This window comes from Dioscorea cayenensis, chromosome 2 (assembly GCF_009730915.1).
Source record: "Dioscorea cayenensis subsp. rotundata cultivar TDr96_F1 chromosome 2, TDr96_F1_v2_PseudoChromosome.rev07_lg8_w22 25.fasta, whole genome shotgun sequence".
NCBI lineage: Eukaryota > Viridiplantae > Streptophyta > Magnoliopsida > Dioscoreales > Dioscoreaceae > Dioscorea > Dioscorea cayenensis.
In genome coordinates, this window is record NC_052472.1 from 4,897,630 (window position 1) to 4,911,939 (window position 14,310).

The 14,310-nt window shown below is 42.1% G+C and overlaps 1 non-coding gene across 1 annotated transcript; it reads right to left on the bottom strand.

The window, feature by feature from the left end:
• Window positions 1-13,070: 13,070 nt before the first annotated feature.
• On the bottom strand, window positions 13,071-13,176 carry LOC120281238. The gene has a single exon (XR_005542521.1). It is a non-coding gene; the product is annotated as a small nucleolar RNA R71 (small nucleolar RNA).
• Between the last annotated feature and the right edge of the window lie 1,134 nt (window positions 13,177-14,310).

Below are 14,310 nucleotides of genomic sequence, written 5' to 3' on the forward strand. Positions count from 1 at the left end.
ATATAAAAAAAATCTCCTAAACTCAAGAATTCTATCAATGTAACTAAGGTGGACTGCCATTGGCTATGTGAGCATGTATATCGATCAAAACTACTATGAAAGAGATGTGTACACTATGAAACTCCCCTCCCCCCAACACTTAAGTTGTACATTGTCCCCCAATGTACACATGCAAAGCTCATTCATAATGTAAATAAATTAAATTCAGATGTGGGAGAAGCAATCAAAACAATACTCCCGTGACTCCTAGTGTTGCATTTGATGGAGCTAAGTCCTTAAGAAAGTTGTTTCAACAGGCTGTGGAGCCCACACGACCAAGTGCCGAAACACCTTGACCGTGCCCATAACAAAATCTCAATTCCCATGATGACAAGACCATCTGCATGGATACACGAGGGGGTTCAGAGAAGCTCAATAAAAATTAAACAACTTGAGTATATAAAAGATGAAGCAATGAATATAACTCGAGACAACAAAATAAATGATAAACTCAAAAAGAGAGTCCTTTCTGAGTGTACAAGTCCAAAATAAAATGCAGAAGTAAAAGATGAGGGAAATAAAATCAAGTGTCTATGTTGTCCTCTGGCTCTGCTACTGCTGCTGCTGATGATGAAGTACATGGTGGGTCAACTGGTGCTGGAATAGGGGATGGAGGTGCCGGAGATGTTGAGGGGGCCTGAGGAGTCCTCGGCCGTAGGACAAATGAGGAGCTGATGTCTCACTCTAAGATCTACTGTAATGTGTCAAAACGTGTTATAAACTCCATATAGTGTTCGGCCTGTGCATCCCTAATATCGGCAATCTCGGCTCGGGCCTCTACTACCTCTGTCTGTATCACATCCACAGCACTCTCGAGCCTCTCAAAATGATCATGGGCTCGAGATGGTTAAAACATGCGTACTAGGGGTGTATGCTCTGCCATATGAGGTATCACCTCTGTCTGATCTCTCTCAAGCTGGTTGAGACCCCACTGCGGCAGTTTTATCGGATACAAGAGACTCTGGTGGGGACATATTCAGCACATAGACACCACCCGGATATTTTCTGATCGTGTCTCGTAAACCCATCCCCAAGATGAGTCTAGTAATGTATGGGCCGTAGAAAATGACACCAAGCCTAGGATATTGTCCTTGGTGCTTCAGATACTCCGCTAAGATGTGTCCCAAATGAATCGGCTCGTTTTATACCATACAGTATAAATATAGAAGTTCCTGCTTGCTTAGGACTCCTGTACTGTCACAGCGACCATTCACTGACTTAGTCAAGATGGCGTGAAGATATCTGTAACTAGGTCGAGAAAGGCATGAAGCCTTAGACACTCCTGGTTCATATCGCCCCTTTCCACATAGTATTTTATATACTTTTTGGGGAGTTAAGCCTCCTGAAATATCAATTGGTAGATCCTCATACTCCTCTGTCTTAGTAAACCCCTCATCATATAAACCCAGCCTAACGGAGAATTGCGTGATGCTCATACTGTGAGTAGGCGGATAGCAGGGTCACGAATAATCAATAACATGCACCAACTACCCACCGATAATAACTCCTCGACCTCATCAGCCATGTCATGTGCTAACTGTATCTCCCTAAGGGAGCTCACATCCGGGATTCATGTCTGACCGAACTTAAGCTTCGCTAGAAGCTCAAATCGAGCTTGATGTTCGGGAAGTGTAAATTCTATGCTACGGTTCGGGAGTAGGCTCTCTAGGGGCGCTTACCCGATTACGTTCTTCGATCCGGGAGCCATACCTGCATGTATTGGAAAAGGAATCGATCAAATTCATTCATAACTTAATAGTGCAGGAATCCACACATTCGTGTGGAAATTCCACAACCTGTGTGGATTCACGGGGCCTGAAAACTGCACGACCCTTTGTGGCGAAATCCACGAATACATCTCTTCCTCCATTCTAGAGCTCATTAAAAACATATCACAGTCATTTTAGCAAGAAAACGAGGCATATTCAGCAGTTTAATCAAAGAAAACTCGAATAGAATCGACTTAGGGTGGCGACAAGATAAAACAAGGATTTATCGAATCGGCGAGAAGCTCAAACAATCGACACAAAATAGATAGCAGGAGATCGGGAGAGGATCGAAGAATGTTTCCTGAGTGTTCGGAGGTCTGTTAATGAGTAAAGCTCGAACGGTTTAGATAGAGGAAATGCAGCTCTCTAATACCTTCAAAAACCACACGGGCATGTGAAATTTTACACGCCAGTGTGCCTCCACCTGAGAGATTCACAGGGGCAGACGCATGCCCCTGTGCGCTCTTAGGAAAACACTTAACCTCTCTGAACGCAGCCACACGGGCGTGTGGAAAATACCCACACCCATGTGCCAAACCCACAGGGGATGCCGCACGCCCCTGTGACTTCTTTGTCCAATAGAGAAGATTCACTAAGTGTTTCGCACTCCCATGTTGAAATTCCGCACGGGCATGGGCATTCACAAGCCCAACTCACTAGGGAAGCCGCACGCCCCTATGTCTTCTCGGGATGGAGAGAAATCATCTGCAGAGATCCCCATGGGCGTGTGGAAATTACCCACGCCCGTGTGTATTTAACAAGTTAGCCTACAGGAGCGAGTCCACGCCCTTGTGTGCTCTCGGGATAGTTTGCCAAGTCTCTACAGGAAATTACACGACCGTGCAGAAATTACCAACAGGCGTGCGAGAATCACAAGGTCGTTCACAGGGGTGAGTCCACACCCCTGTGCCTTCTCTGGATGAGTTCACAATACAAAACCAATGAAGTGTGTTAATTCCACATGCTCGTGTGTGTTCTCTGGATACCTTAGAAAACTCTGCAGGCTATGTAGAAATTTTCTGAACATGTTTACACACTCAGAGCCTCCCCTAATATGCAAACTATACCAGTGAGAAACATGATAGATAGCTCAAACAACCAAAACTTCTTCAAATTCACATAAAAACACACGGTGAAATTACAAATCGACGAGAAAATCACAGCAAAAGCATCTACAAATAAAACACAAACACTCAACAATTTATTCAAGCAATGCTAAACTACCAAATTAAGAAAATAGTAAACACTTGGGTTGCCTCCCAAGAAGCGCTTGTTTAACGTCACTTAGCTTGACGTACATTGTCTTACCTCACGGGGGTTTATGAAGGAAAAATACTTCCTTGTCGTCATTACCAACCTTTACTCCGTAGTATGGTTTCAACCTGTGTCCATTCACCTTAAGTGTACCCTTCTCCAGATAGGTGATCTCTATAGCTCCATGAGGTGAAACGCTAGTTACCGTATAAGGACCAAACCATCTAGACTTCAACTTTCCTGGAAATAACCGAAAACGAGAATTGAATAGTAACACCTGATCGTCCACACTGAACTCTTTCGAATTCTTGATATGCTTGTCATGCCATTTCCGAATTCTTTCCTTATAAATCCAAGCATTCTATTATGCTTTCATTCACCATTCATCTAGTTCATTGAGATGTAACATTCTTTGTTCCCCTGACCTGCTCAAATCAAAATTCATAGCCTTAATTGCCCAATATGCTTTATGCTCTAACTCCACAAGTAAATGATAGGATTTTTCATACACCAAATTGTAAGGAGTAGTCCCTATCGGGGTTTTGTACGTTGTTCTATGTGCCCAAAGTGTGTTATCTAACCGTTCAGACCAATCCCGCTTCCCTTGTTCTACAGACTTAGTTAAAATCCTCTTGAGCTCCCTATTTGTAACTTCCACTTGTCCACTCATTTGCGGGTGATAGGCGGTAGCAGGATGATGATGTACTCTATAGTGCTTCAACACTTTCGCAAGTTGTGTGTTACAAAAATGGGTTCCTCGATCGCTAATGATGATTCGTGGAGTCCCAAATCGAGTGAAGAGCCTCTTTAGAAATTTCACCACAGTTCTTGCATCATTAGTCGGAAGAGCTTGAGCCTCCACCCATTTAGAAATGCAGTCAACTGCCACCAAAATATATTGATTACCATTAGACTTCGGGAATGATCCCATGAAGTCAATTCCCCAAACATCGAACACCTTGCAGAACTACATCGGATTCTGAGGCATTTCATCCCTTCGTGATAATTTTCCAACCCTCTGACAACTATCACAACGAAGAACAAACTGATGAACATCCTGGAATAAAGTTGGCCAATAGAAACCAGCGGCCAGAACTTTCTCGACAGTTCTGCTCGAAGCATTATGCCCTCCAACAGGACCCGAATGAAAATGCGCAATAATACTCTAACCTTCCTTCCTAGAGACACATCTGCGAACCACATGGTCTGCACAAATATGGAATAGGTATGGATCATACCAAAAATAGTTCTTCAAGTCACTGAAAAACATTTTCTTTTGTTGAAAACTGAGGCCTTGCTTCAGTAACTTTCCCGATAAATAATTTCCAAAATCCGTGAACCATGGAGTGTCTTCTGACTATGACTCCTGTACTACATACAGATGTTCCTCAGGGAAGAAATCATTGATTTCCTTGCTTGTCGATTCTTGCCCCTCACAACATTCTAATCTTAAAAGATGATCTGTGACCACATTTTCAGTTCCCCTCTTATCTTTTATTTCCTTATCAAATTCTTGTAACAATAAGATCCAGCGAATCAATCTTAGCTTTGCGTCAGCCTTGTTCATGAGATAACGAAGTGTTGAATGATCAGTAAATATTGTGACCCTAGATAAAATGAGGTATGGCTTGAACTTGTCAAAAGCAAACACCACTGCTATCAACTTCTTTTCGGTGGTTGTATAATTTTCTTGGGCACTTGTGAGAGTCTTGCTAGCATAATAAATCGGTTGAAACTACTTGTCTTTCCTTCGTCCCAAAATTGCTCCCACAGCATAATCACTTGCGTCAGACATGAGCACAAAGGGTTCATTCCAATCTTGTATAGTCAAAATCGGATCTTGCACTAATCACTCCTTCAACAAATTAACTGCACTCAGACAATTATCCCCAAAATCAAAAGGAGCATCTTTTTCTAGGAGTTTGGTCAAAGGTTGCGTGATCTTCGAAAAGTCCTTAATAAACCTTCTATAAAAACCAGCATGCCCCAAGAAACTGCGGATCCCTTTAACATTTGCAAGTGGAGGAGGCTTTTCAATGACCTCAATCTTTGCCTTATCCACCTCCATAACTGCTTGGGAAATCTTATGTCCAAGGACAATGCCTTCTTGGACCATAAAATGGCATTTCTCCCAATTTAAGATGAGGTTTGTTTCTCAATAGCACTCTTTCCAAATTCTTCAAGTATATGTCGAAAGAGTCCCCAAATACCGAAAAATCATCCATGAACATCTCCATAATATCTTCCAAAAGATCATCAAAAATGGCCGCCATAAAGTGCTGAAATGTTGCTGGTGCATTACACAACCCAAAATGCATTCTTCTATAAGCAAAAGTATGTATGGGTAAGTAAATGTGGTCTTCTCCTGATCTTCTGGAGCTATGGGGATTTGGAAGTATCCCGACATGCCATCAAGGAAGCAATAGAATTGATGCCCTACCAATCGTTCCAGCATCTGATCGATAAATGGTAATGGGAAATGATCTTTTCGAGTGGCATTATTTAATCTTCTATAATCAATGTAGACTCACCATCCTGTAACCGTCCTGGTTGGAATCAATTTATTCTTTTCATTTATTACCATTATTATTCCCCCTTTTTTGGAACCACTTGAGTTGGACTCACCCATGCACTATCGGATACAGGGTAGATAATCCCTGCATCTAGGAGCTTCACCACCTCCACCTTGATGACTAACTTCATGAGTGGGTATCGTATTCACTCATGTCAATTAGGGAATAAAGACACTTAAGTTGTTTATTCCCTGATTGATAAGTGTTTGTGCGATAAGAATGCAAAGCGTTCTTTCCTTTTGTTGAGCATTACTTTTCTCGGGTTTTAACGCTAATATGGGTGTATTTATGTTACTTTCATGCAGGTAGGGTTGTGAGGTCGATTATGAGAGAAAGAAGCCAATGTGTGTCGTATTGCACTAATTTGGAGGAAATCTTGCTAAGGTTCAAACGCGAAGATATAGGTCGGGTTCCAGATGTAGGAATGTGTGCCAACCTCCTCGTACTCGAGTTAGCACAACTATTTGGAGGGGCACAAGGGCAGTCACATTCAAGCATTCCGACTCGTGCATATAGAACAAGATCTCTACCAACATGTCTGTTATTAAAGAAGCAAGGTGAAACACGACGTAAATGTGTGCCCGTTTGCGTTACCTCGATGAAAGTATGGATTCAGAAGTATTTCAGGCCGGTATTGTAGTAGGGTATTGTAGAAAATACTGTAGTAAAAATACCACAGCAGCACTTTTTATAGCCGGTCGAGAAAATATGAAAACACAGAATCCACATGGGCGTGTGGAAATTGCACACGCCCGTGTGAAAAATCTACAGGGGTGCCCACATGGGTGTGTGGATTCCGGATTCTAGCCCTTTAAAAGCCGATCTCAACATTTTTTCTCCATCTTTTCCCCAACTTGAGAGAGGGCAGCGACTAGGGTTTTGAGAGGTATTGCCTAGGGCTTTAGAGAGGTTCTTCGGCACCGACATCGCGCACCGTTTGGAAGAAGGTTAGTGGGAGAGCTTTCGTTGGCACCGATCAGGCGAGGTGTATCTTAGGCCGGACAAAGGGACCCTTGCGATGAATAGAGGACTCTCTACAAGGCCATCGCCATGACTAACGAGGTGGTTTTCTATGGATGCTTTGCTTTTACATTCGAATTCATTGATTGTATCTAGCTCCATGAAAAGGTAAACCCCTAATGGGTACTTGGGTATTTGTGAATCATAGGATGTATTCATTTCATTGAATCTCTTTATTATGCTTTCAATTAATTGATGTTTATTGTGAATTCCAATGTTGAAGACTTGATTGTATGAATACTCCCCTAGAGTGACACTAGGGTTGAGAGTTCTTCTTGGTAACTCTTGTGAGTGAGTGACACACCATGAGAGCTAGACAAACTAGATTAGAGAGGGTTGAGAGGGTGAGTCGAGAGGTAGCGAAGCATCCCCTTTCCCCTCCGGTGTGATCTATCCTATCTCCACGTTCCAAGAGTTCTTTTTGGCCATAGTAGAGTGAATGGGCTAAGGGATGACCTTCTGCTGGGGCTTAGTGGCGAGTGCAACGGAGTGAAGCGTTGAAGTGATTTTAGCACCTAGGGCTTAATTGTGGCTAGGGATCTTCGACCTGGACCAAAGGGTTAGGTCTATAAATAGGAATAGGGTTTATCACGTGGAATCCCTAGAGCTCATTGCAATTCTATGCGAGTGCGAGGTTGAGAGGTTATTCAATCTCTCCTCCAGGACATGTATAGAGTTAGGCATGGTTGACCTTAGATTTGGGATCATGTAATTAAGGATTTCCACGACTCATTGTTGCATCAATTAGGAAGTATAATAGAGGGTTCTTGAACTTGAAACGATTGTCCTAGGAGGATCAATATCCGGGTACCCCATCTTTATCAATTGCCATACCTTCTCGTTTACTTGTGCCCTCTATCTTGTTGTTTTTATTTTCGTTATTTCATATTTTGTCACACTTATCACTATTCATCTTCCACATTAGTTAAGAAACAACTTAAGTGTCTTTATTTCCTACTCTCCATGGATACGATACCCACTCATCTGGGATTATTATTTCGACACCCGTGCACTTGAGGTTTACACGCATATACAGATGTGTCAATTATACTATGAGCTACATCTTTAAATATTGACAACGCTCTTTGCGTATGCCCTGTAAGTGCACGGATTTGTCGAGTAATAAAATCCCAAGTGAGTGGGTATTGTATCCACAGGGAGTAGGGAATGAAAATACTTAAATTATTTCCTAACCAAGTGAAAGATGAATAATGATTTTGTTAACAAGATGTAATGTAAAAAAGAATAAAAGAGATAGGAAAGAGAAGCACAATTAAAGGGGAGGTAAGGTAATAGATATAAATCGGGTACTCAGATATTGTTCCGCCTAGGACAATCATTTCAAGTGCAAAACCATCTATTATGATTCCTATCTAATGCATAAATGAGTTGTGGAGATCCTTCAATACATGGTCCCAAATCTAAGGTCAACCATGCCTGACTATATACATGTCCCGGAGGAGAAATTAAACAATCTCCACACCTCGCACTCGTACAAAATCGCAATGAGTTCTAGGGATTCCAAGTGATAAATCCTCTTCCTAGCTGTAGACATTACCCTTTGTTACAGGTGGAAGGTCCCTACTTACAATTAAACCCTAGGTGCTAAAATCACTTCAATGCTTCACTGCGTTGCCTCTGTAACTAAGCCCCAGCGGAAGGTGATCCCTTAGTCCATTCACTCTACTATGACCGCAAAGAACTCGAGGACATGGAACTAGGATAAATCACATTGAAGGGGAAAGGGGATGCTCCGCTACCTCTTGACTCAACCTCTCAACCCTCTCCAATCTACCTTTGTCTAACTCTCGTGGTGTGTCACTCACTCAAAATGGTTACCAATAAGAACACTCAACCATAGTGTCACTTCAAGGGAGTATTCATTCAATCAAGCATTCAAGATTGGAACTCAATTAAAGCATCAATTAACGAAAACATAATAAAAGGTTTAATGAAACAAATACATCCTAGGGTTCACAAATTCAAGTACCCACTAGGGGGTTTAGCTCTCCATGGAGCTAATTACAATCAATAATGAAATCGAATGTAAAAGCAAGTAATCCATAGAAAACCCCTCTATAGTCGTGACGATGGTCATGTGGAGAAGCCTCAACTCTTCCAAAGGTCCCTTTGTCCAGCCTAGGATACACCTCGCTAGATCGGTGCTGACGAAAGCTCTCCCACTAAGCTTCTTCCAAATGGAGCGCAATGTCAAAGACGTAGAACCTCTCCAAATCCTTTGTCAATACCTCTCAAAACCCTAGCCGCAGTCCTCTCTCAAGTTGGGGAAAAGATAAACAAAAGAATGCTGAAATCGGTGCTGAAATCATCTTTAAATAGGGCTGGAATCAGCCATCCACAAGCCCCTGCGGATTCTCCACACGGGCCTGTGGAAATTCTGCACGGGCGTGGATAATTTCCACATACCCGTGTGGATTTTCTGAACTTCACTTTTTCGGTTGGTTATAAACAGTACCTGTTATAGTACCCAATCCATACTTTCATCGAGGTAACATAAACGGGCACACGTTGATATCGTAGATCACTTAGCTTCTTCAATAATACGGCTTCATTGGTGAAGATCTTGCTATCAATGCACAAGCCGGGATACTCGAATGTGACTGTCCTTGTGCCCCTCCAAACCATCGTGCTAACTTGAATACAAGGAGGTTGGCACACATTCTTGCATATTGAACCCGACTTATGTCTTCTCGCTTGAACCTTCTCAAGATTTCCTCCAAATAGTGCGTTCACGATCTACATTGCCTTGTTTCTTTACCATTCAGCTTCACAACCCTATATGCATGAAAGTAACATAAATTCACACATATTAGTGCTAAAACCTAATAAAAGTAATGCTCATCATAAGGAAAGAACACTTCGCATTCTTATCACACAAGCACTTATCAAACTACCCCACAATTAAGCTTTTGCTTGTCCTCAAGCAAAAAATTAAAATATTGAAGTATAGACGAAGGAAATATGGAAGTTCTTAGCCTTAGGTTCATCAAAACATGCAAAGAGAGCATTCTACAAATAAGGGAAATCTCAACATTAAATATGAAAAATCAATGCTCCAGCTATAAACTCGAATAAAAAAGGACAACAAACCCAAAATCATGTGTAAACTCACTCAAGTCAACCCAAGGTATACTACTTAAAGTTCTAAGTATAAAGGACTTATTTATCTACACAAAGTAATAAGAATTAAAAAGATGGTCGTAGCGTCACATATCCTCTAAGGTAGCCGTTTCTAAAGCGGCCGCTAAGGTGCCTTTCACACTTTTCAGGTGGTAGCTCTTTCTACCGGGGTGGTAGCTTTCACTCATCCAATGAGATAGCTCTTTCTCTCATTAGGGCATAACTAGTATCCAACTTATGAGAGTTGTTTAATACTTCATAGGTGGTAGCTCTTTCCACTCAACAAGAAGAACTAAATATTAAAACAATTTTGTTGTTTTTTTAACAATTACAAAAGAAACAACTATAACTAGTCCCTTTAACATCAAACTTGAGTTTCCAAAAGAGTTTTTAAAGATTGAGTAGGGAAACAAGTGTCAATCAGGCAAAAATTCCTAGAAATTCAAGTAAGAATTAGAGCATGAGAACATTCAATGTTTAAAATTCTTGTAAACTCAAGAATACAATCATTGCAAATAAGGTGAACCGCCATTGGCTATGTGAGCATGTATATCAATCAAAACTAATATAAAGGTGATGTGCATTATGAAACTCCCCCCAACCACACTTAAGTTGTACATTGTCCCCTATGTACACATACAAGCTCACTCATAATATATCAAACAAGAATATATGTTGGAGAAGCAAATAAAACAATACTCCCCTGACTCCTAGTGTTGCATTTGATGAAGCTAAATTGATAAGTGCTTGTGCGATATGATTGTGAAGCGCTCATTCCTTATGTTGAGCATTACTCTTCTCAGGTTTTTACAATAATATGTGTGTTTTTATGTTACTTTCGTGCAGGTAGGGTTGTGAGGCCAAGTATGAAGGAAAGAAGCCAATGTGGATTACAATGCACCGATTTTGGAGGAAATCTTGCTAAGGTTCAAACGCGAAGACATAGGTCGATGTGAGATACTAGAGTGTGTGCCAACCTCCTCATATTCGAGTTTGGCACATCCATTTGGAGGGGCACAAAGGCAGTCACACTCGAGCATTCTGACTTATGCACATAGAACAAGAGCTCCACCAACTTGCCTATCATTGAAGAAGAAAGTGATCCACGACGTGAACGTGTGCCTGTTTGCGTTACTCCGATGAAAGTATGGAGTGTCGGGAAGCTATTCAGGGTGGATACTGAAGAAGAGTACTGTAGCAAGTACTGTAGCAACAATATTTACAGCCGGCCGAGAAAACAGAAGTTCAAAGAATCCACACAGGAGTGTGGAAATTAGCCACGCCCGTGTGAAAATTCCACATGGGCGGGTGAAGCATCCACGCCCGTGTAGTCGCCCGAGTCCAGCCCTATTTAAAGCTAAATCAGCCCCGATTTTAGTATTCTTTTCTCCACCTTTTCCCCAACTTGAGAGAGGGCTTCGGCTAGGGTTTTGAGGGGTATTGGCCAAGGTTTTGGAGAAGTTCTACTGCTCCGACATCGTCATTCTTGAGGAAGAAGGTTGGTAGGGGAGCTTCCATCAAGGCGTATCCTATACCGGACTAGGGAATCCTTGGACGACGAGTAGAGGACTTTCCACAAGACCATCGACCCGACTATCGAGGGGTTTCTTTATGGATTCATTGCTTTTACGTTCTATTTCTTTGATTGTACTTAGCTCTATGGAGAGCTAAACCCCTAGTGGGTACTTTCGTATTTGTGAACCCTAGGATGTATTTGTTTCTTTGAATCTCTTTACTATGCTTTCGATAAATTGATGTTGATTGTGAGTTCCAACCTTGAATGCTTGTTTGTATGAACATTTCCCCTAGAGTGACACTAGGGTTGAGAGTTCTCATTGGTAACCTTGTGAGTGAGTGACACACCACGAGCGTTAGACATAGCTAGGTTGGAGAGGGTTGAGAGGGTGAGTCGAGAGGTACAGGAGCGTCCCCTTTCCCCTCCGACATGATAGATTCTACCTCCGTTCCTCGAGTTCTTTGTGGCAATAATAGAGTGAATGGTCTAAGGGATGAACTTCCGCTGGGGCTTAGTTGCGCGTGCAACGGAGTGAAGCCTTGAGGTGATCTTAGTATCTAGGGCTTAATCATGGTTAGGAACCTTCCACCTGGACCAAAGGGTTAGGTCTATAATTAGAAAGAGATTTATCACTTAGAATCCCTAGAGCTCATTGGAACTCTATACGAGTGGGAGGTTGAGAGGTTATCAAATCTCTCCTCCGGGACATGTATAGAGTTAGGCATAGTTGACCTTAAATTTGGGACTATGTAATTAAGGATTTCCACGACTCACCATTGCATTGATTAGGAAGCATAATAGAGGGTTCTTGCACTTGAAACAATTATCCTAGGTGGAGCATTATCCGAGTACCCCATCTTTATCGATTGCCTTACCCCCTTTCTTTACTTTTGCTCTCTTACTTGTTGTTTTTATTGTTGAGAATTGAATCATTGTCATACTTATTATCATTGAAATTTCACATAGCTAAGAATCAAATTAAGTATTTTTATTCCCTATTCCCTGTGGATTCGATACCCCCTCACCCGGGATTATTACTTCGACAAACTCGTGCACTTGCGGGATATACTCAAGGGGATCTTGTCAAGTTTTTGGCACCGTTGCCAGGGAACAGGCGTTTAGAGATACTTTGCACTTTGTTTTCTTGGTTATTTCACCATACGTTCTATTTCATATCTTCTTATTCTATCATCGTTCTGATTTCTTTTTCTTTCTTTTTGGTTGCAGCTTCAGGTTATGACCCGAGGGAATCCCTCAATATTGATTGAAGGGGATCCTGAGCTTGAACGTACACTTAGAAGAAAAGGGAAAGAGGCTGTGCAAGAACAGTCTAATCCAGCTGATTTGGAAGTAGAAGAATCTGAAAACATGGCAGAACAGAATGAGCAACAACGAACATTATCCGATTATGCCAGACCTTCAGTGTTGGGGACACAGTCGAGCATTGTGCGTCCCCCGATTACAGCTCAGAACTTTGAGTTGAAGCCGGCATTCATCCACATGTTGCAGCAGTCCACACAATTCAATGGTTTGGCCGATGAGGATCCAAACAGTCACATAGAGAGCTTTCTCGAAGTGTGTGATATGCTGAAGATAAATGGGGTGATAGATGATGCCATCAAATTGAGAGCCTTCCCATTTTTCGTAAAGGGGAGAGCGAAGCAGTGGCTACACTCGTTACCTAGAGTGTCAATTACCACGTTGGAGGAGATGGTGGAAGCTTTTCTAGCTCATTATTTCCCTCCCGGAAAATCAACAAAGCTTAGGAATGAGATCTCATCCTTTGTTCAGTTGGAATTGGAGTCTCTATTCGAGGCATGGGAAGGGTTCAAGGAGCTCCTGAGGAAGTGCCCGCAACACGGATGATTGTTCAAACCTTTTACAATGGTTTGAACCCGAGTACAAGGAAACTCTTGGATGCGGCAGCAGGAGGTACCTTAGGTAGCAAGACCCCCAATGAGGCCCGACAGTTGATTGAAGAAATGGGATTAAACAACTACCAATGGAATGCTAGGGAGAAGAAAAAGGTGGCCGGTCTACATGAAATAGATGCGGTAACTTCATTGGCGGCTCAAGTGGAGAATTTGAGTAAGAAGTTAGATCTTCTAACTTCAAATAGAGTGGTGGCCATGACTAATTGCACCGGTTGTGGTGGAGGACATGATTCCTCCGATTGCCCAATTTCTATTGGTGATGTTTCTTCAGTGGAGAATGTTGATTTTGTAGGTGATGGCATGAGACCTCAAGGAAACCCATATAGCAATAACTATAATGCGGGTTGGAAGAATCATCCCAATTTTACATGGAGTTATCAGGGTCCACAAAAGGCCATGGGGCCACCGGGTTTCCAACAACAACAACAAGCCCCTCAGGTAGAAAACAGAGTCTCAGGTTTGGAAACCTGAATGACTGACCTACAGAAGCACTTGGCTAGATTTGTGCAATCTGCAAATAATAGGATTGAATCAGTTGGGGCTACACTTCACAACCACACCGCCTCTTTGCATAACCTTGAAAATCAGGTGGGGCAAATTGCGAAGTCTCTCTCTGAAAGGCCTCATGGAAGCTTGTTGATAAGTGCTTGTGTGATATGAATACGAAGCATTCTTTCCTTATGTTGAGCATTACTTTTCTCGGGTTTTTACATTAATATGTGTGTTTTTATGTTACTTTTATGCAGGTAGGGTTGTGAAACCAATTATGAAGGAAAGAAGCCAATGTAGATCACAATGCACAGATTTTGGAGGAAATCTTGCTAAGGTTCAAACGCGAAGATATAAGTCGGGTGCGAGATGCTAGAGTGTGTGCCAACCTCCCAGTATTTGAGTTTGCACAACCATTTGGAGGGGCACAAGGGCAGTTACACTCAAGCATTCCGACTTATGCACATAGAACAAGATCTCCATCAACTTATCCGTCATTGAAGAAGCAAAGTGATCTACGGCATAAACGTGTGCCCGTTTATGTTACCTCAATGAAAAGTGGATTCGGGAGTATT